Here is a 5,912-nt window from a genome sequence, read left to right as displayed (position 1 = left end):
AAGGACTATGCCTGCCGAAGACCACTGATCCAATGGTCCGCGTCACAGACACGCCAGTCCTCGTCGACAGACTAACTTGGTCGGTGTCAGCCCGTGGAGTCGGTCTGTCGGCACCCTCTTCTTGGGTCGTCACTCGACAAAGGCCCGTGGCCCCTCCAAGCAGGGACAAAATCTTTAAACTACAACAACAACTGGTCCACCTACAAGGAGTCCATCACCTCGAGACTCCAACCAGACAGATAGTCACGCAGCTCCTGGTCAGCTGCTAGTCATGAGTACATTCGAGGTATTATGACCTTCCTCAAACGTTGGGGCTTTCGAATGGTGCTCATTGTAAGGCTTATTTCTATGTACTTCTATGCAAATACTGTTTTAGTGATGGCCGGAGAATTCTATCCTCTTAGAGGTTTTTTGTGTTTCTGCCCACGGCAAGAAGGCAGCCCAATCCCTTCTCTGATTGGTCAGGGTGAGGCCTGCAACCCTTCCATGTAAATTTCTAATTCTGACCGATATAAAATAAATTGTAGAGGCACAAGGGTCGAAAATCCGGCTGTGACCCTGTCCAACTAGCTGGGGGACCCAGCGACGGGCTCCCTCGCATCGAGGGAGCCTGTCGCCCATGATGGGTGCAAGGGAAAGCCTCCTAGACTTCGTTATCCTGCAAGGGAAAAGATCCCTAGCCCCTTTTTTTTTGTATTGGGGGCGGCCGGGGTGGTGCTAATGTGGCACCCGCCCTAGGAGCCAGGTTTGGGGGGTTCTGTGTGTGGAATCCAACACTCACTAAACAAACCATCAAAGTTAAGAGAGCACTCTTCTTTTGCTTCATACGTCCCTGAAGAAGTAGCCTTTACCTAGTCACAGAGTTGGGGCAATGTGTCCGTGCGTTGTTTAGGTAGGAAACCTTAGCATTTATTGTTAGATAAATCAAAATGACTCATTCCATAGGTATTGGCGGAAAGCATTTACAGACCAGTTGGCCTTCCTAAAATTCACCCTTGCCATTGCCCGGACTCGGGCCTCACACTGGATTGTGATGACTTGCAGGTCAAATTACCGGGTTTGTAGGTATATCTACGGAACATATCTTGATTTTTTTAATAAAGATTTACTCTGATGTTTTGCTGTCACTGCGGGAACCAAATGTTAAGGCGGGACACTGAACCCGAGATTTTGAAATATTCCACATGATGTTCAGGAAAAGAGGGATACAACCTCATTAGGTGGTATAAGTGCCCACAGGTATAAGGTGTATCATTGTCATAGCAACCTGGAACTGATGAAGTGACATAAAAAGATGGCAGTATAACAAAGAAGTGAGAAAAAATACAAACTCTGAAGGGCCTGCGAAAACAACGGCATCGCGATTCCCTTCCCAGACAGGGATGGATGTCGTCTCACATTTCTTGCTTATCCTCATCAGTATTGTATTTTCTCTTTCCCTCTAGTGGTCTTTCCGCCATCTTGTCCTCATGTCCCCTCCACCTTCTGCCAGTATCCATCTGTCCTTTCCGTCTTCCCTTTCACCCTTACTCTTCCCTTTACTTTGGCTCCAGTTCGACCTTTTACCCTCCATTTTTCTCCTTGTCTGATGTCTCTTTCATACTCCTACGGTTACATTGGTCTTATTAATTGTTTATTTGGACCAAATGTGACTTGAGAAGCTTCTGACGCCTTAGGGCCGATTCACACTTTACGTAAAGTGACCGGCACGGAACGTACCGTTCTGGACCGACAAAATATTCTTCAATGGGAAACACGTTGTTGTATTTACACTGCTACGGACCAAGGCTTGCTAGGGACCCGCACGTCTCCGGCGCGGACCGTCACCGACAGTCGCCGGTCAGGATTGTCGGCGAGAATATTTTGCCGGTCCGTGCCGTTACGGCCCGGCTCGGAGCCTACGCACCACATTCTCTCTCTCTCTCTCTCTCTCTCTCTCTCTCTCTCTCTCTCTCTCTCTCTCTTTTACGCAAAAGGTAACGCAGTAAAGAGTAACAAACTAAATGACGATATTAAAATATGAGCATTAATAGTATTCATAAAAAAAATATTATCAATAATATCGATCTATCCAACTACGCTTGTAAGGAAGATGCATGCATTCTATTAGAATGTGCAATTATTCAGATGTGAGCTACTAAGGATAGAGACAGGTGAGGTGTGGTCAAGGCCCAAGGCAATATTTTCCGTCAGCGTGTCAGTAGCTTTTCTCACCTTTTATTTCATTATTATTACTATAAAAAAATAGCGTCAGTGTGCGGAGGCTGCTTTCATTCTCCTCCCCTCACATATTTCATCTGTTCACTTTGAGTTAGTTTGCTCCGCAGATTTCAACACACACACACACACTTGCACTCCATCTCGGTTAACAAAAGGCTTTCGTCTCAGGTGTCTCCAGACCGGCATTCAGGCATTCAGGCGCAGGCGGATCGCCTGCTAGAACAACATTCATCTTTGTGTTCCCCTCCCTCATGTATTGTAACTTAATGCTTCAGGACGTTGCCATCTTTTTTTTCACTTAATGGGTCAGTAGGTTCCTGATATTGACAACTGAGATTAAATGTGTTATAAAGGTAATGTTGGGAGCATACACTAAAGGTGGGAGTGGTCATTTCCGTTTCCTTGGTCCTTGAACCTGTAGTTTACTTGTAGGTTACCACACTTTACCTTCCTCAGGCTTCCCCGCCACCCATTTAGTGACCAGCCCGAAAGGGAGGATTAATACCTGGGGGGGGCAGTGCGCCTGCCCAAGGCGGGATTCGAACACAGGCCCGCAGGTTTGTAGCCAGGCGTGCTAACCCCCACACCACGGAGGCAGGTTGTTATGAAATGGTAAAGTTCTGGGGGGGGTCTGGAGACCAAATTAATAATGTTTTAAGAAGGTTGTGACATTAATTTCAAATCACATACCAACGTGACATCAAACTTTTGGCTTGGGTCAGCTACTGATATAAGACGCGGGGGGGGGGGGGGCGTGAGGGAGAGAGAGAGAGAGAGAGAGAGAGAGAGAGAGAGAGAGAGAGAGAGATTAGGGTGGGGGATCTGATTCTCATGTGTACGACAGTATTTCATAAGACAGTACTCAAGGGTGTGATGTGAAAAAAAACTCGAGAAGCATGATAGTGACCCGTACTATCTCTGAAGGCCACCCCAGACGCTTAGGGCCGTCTATGTGGCGCAAGGGCGATCCAGTAACCGGGCGGCGGCGGTAGGCGAGTAGTGACAGGTGTGGCGAGCGACGGGAGGCAAACAGGTAGAGTTCCTCCTTCTCCTCTCCTCCTCTTCCTCCCTCTCCTCCTAGTTCGTTCACCCGTCTTCGCCAAGGAAAGGGTTGGCGTGCGTGCGTGGGCTGTCAACAGCTTTTTCACGCCCGGAAGGCAGATTCGAAAGAAAGCAATATTTCGAAACTCGTGTCGCCTGCAAGCTGACGGCAGGCTGGGCCCCAAATCCCTCGCCATAAAAATGTAATCACGTTGAGATAACGTTATTACCTGAAATAAAGTGAGAAGGTGATGCAGCATAAAAAGCTGCATTTTTTTCGGGAATCTTATAGTCACGAAATAAGTAAGAAAATAAGAACATTCGATGCAGCCAACGCAGCACACACTATTTTGGAAATAAGAGCGCGATGTTTTATGGGCGGCCGTGCCAGCGGCGGAGGACTCGTCCATCACACTCAGTAAGATGAAGGGCCACTGGAAGGCTGCGAGTGCCTGCAAAGCCCCAGCGTGAGGGCGGCGGCGGCAATGGCGGAGGTGGTGTGCCCCACGCCATGCATGTATACGGTCGCCCGTCACGTCCAGCTCTTCAAAACATGAGGCTCAGGAAAGTGAATATTTTTTACCTTAACGGCGTTCACTAAGTAAAGTGGGTAAGCTTTACACCACACTGTAACTGTTTTATTCAAGGATGTGAGACAGTGAGTATGTCTCAGTTTTTTGTGAGTGATCAATCTCGACGAGCAAGAATTCAGTCGTTCGTGTCCTTTAATTTCGATATCTGAGCGGACAACACCATCTCTGCCACGAGATTAGAAGTTTCCACCTGTCCAGGGAGAGGACCTGAGAGGTAAGATGTTTCTCTTGAACTTATAATTCCATTTTTCACTCTGCATTACCGATTATAAATCAAGAAGTAGTGACGGTCGAGTTTGTCTTGAATCGATTAGGGGTGGACGATGAAGATTGTAACTACGTGAGGACTGCCAAGGATTTAGTAGTTCGGAAAGTCTGCAGTTTATCACCTTCTGACCATTTCCTCTCAACGCAGGAATATCAAGTTGATCTCTTGTGTAAAATCAAGAATGTTAATTACTAAACTGTTAATTAACCAAGTAGGGATGATGAAAATATACACTCCGTATCTTCAATAAGCTGCAGTTCTACGGCTATTCCATTCTCGTATAACAACGGAACGACGAAACAACACGAGTGAAACGCCCGCAATTTGGTCAACTTGGTAGCGAGGAGTGAGTGGGACGGGCGGTGCGCCGAACGAACGTGAAGCAAATGTTTCTGTGAGGCGAGTCGCGGGAGGCAATTATAACAGATTTAAAGAGTTCAAGGCCGCTGATGAAGAATTAGGTTACAATTACAGGATTCTGGTCCTATGATATTACATTGTGACCGGCCCAAGGGAGCGGGGGCAAAGCTTAAACAAGGAGATAATTAAAAACGATCATTAACTGCTGTGCAATTGTGATGGTTAATTAAGGCTGGTTATATATATAAAAAAAAAAAACACGTACGAGCAAACATGTATTTCACTGTGCTTGCGTCAAGTTTAGTGTTGTGTGTTAGCTATAAGGTCACCGTGAAACCAAGACGAGTACTCCGTCAATCAACACAACGCAACACAATTCAAACACGTAAAGCAACCAGGCAAGTAAACAAACAAATAAACAGAACAACACAATCAACACAACGCAACACAATTTAAACACGGTAAGGCAAACAGACAAACGAAAAAATAAACAAAACAAGTACTCGGTCAAAAAACACAACGCAACGCAAATCAAACCCGGTAAGGTAAACAGAGAAGTAAACAAGCAAATACACAAGGCAGAAGGGAAGCCATAAATGAGACCAAGAGAGACCTTGACCGTGCGTTCTCTAAAACAACTTCTGAGCCAAGAGTGACTCACTGATTTTGCTAAGCTGCCATCTGATAACCACCATAGTATTCAAGCTCTTCATCAAATTGGCTTCTATATATTCGTCACCCTCATAAAATAATTGCCTTAGTCATTTTTCAGTGATTTCCAGGTTTTTGTCTACATCAATTTCTCAACATGTGACGCCCATTTTTGTATAGTTGCCTTCGACATTCAGGGTTTGAGTATCCTAGAATTGGTCTCCTCATTTCTGCCTAAACCTTAACCCAAATGAGATAATGACAGTTCTTTTCTGATTTCCTGAAAAGTAGAAAACAGTGACTTAGGCGGTCTGTTTACGAAGGTGACGATATACTAAACATGTATGAAAATATATTAAAAAATAGAGCTACATTTTTTTACAGTAAAGGAAACAGTTCAAGGGCAACAAGAAAGAAAACAATAATGAAAAAAGCCAGCAAATCACTGCTCCTATAACAAGAGTTCAGAAGAGTGACCAAAAGAAGATCAACCTCTGATTCGGGGAGAAAAGTCGATGTGAACCAATAACTTTAGTCGTCCCCAAGTTCGCAGGACTGCAGCTTATTTTTAGGGTACGAAGTGTATACATCCTCATCATTTCTACTTGGTTAATAACACAGTAATCATAATTCTTAATTTTGCACAGGAGGTTAACTTGATACTCCTTCATTGAGACGAAATGGTCGGAAAATAATAAATTGCAGACTTCCTGAGCCACATGCAGCATCCCTTGCAGTCTTCGTGTAGTTCATGAGTCGTATTCTTAAACACTTCGGCC

The 5,912-nt window shown here is 45.2% G+C and overlaps 1 protein-coding gene across 3 annotated transcripts in view; it reads left to right on the top strand.

The window, feature by feature from the left end:
- Positions 1 to 3,125: 3,125 nt before the first annotated feature.
- Positions 3,126 to 5,912, top strand: part of LOC127009325 (sodium/nucleoside cotransporter 2-like) — a 17,303-nt gene continuing 14,516 nt past the window's right edge. Inside the window, exon 1 of one of the 3 annotated variants that reach the window (XM_050882287.1) lies at positions 3,126 to 3,253. The gene's annotated coding sequence lies outside the window, so the exon portion shown is untranslated. Of the gene's footprint in view, positions 3,254 to 3,493; positions 4,069 to 5,912 lie in introns of those variants that run through there. The other 2 variants (XM_050882288.1, XM_050882289.1) reach the window with 2 other exon arrangements.

Source organism: Eriocheir sinensis, chromosome 40 (assembly GCF_024679095.1).
Source record: "Eriocheir sinensis breed Jianghai 21 chromosome 40, ASM2467909v1, whole genome shotgun sequence".
NCBI lineage: Eukaryota > Metazoa > Arthropoda > Malacostraca > Decapoda > Varunidae > Eriocheir > Eriocheir sinensis.
The sequence above is the reverse complement of the archived record's forward strand: the minus strand, read 5'-3'. Positions and strand labels throughout refer to the sequence as shown.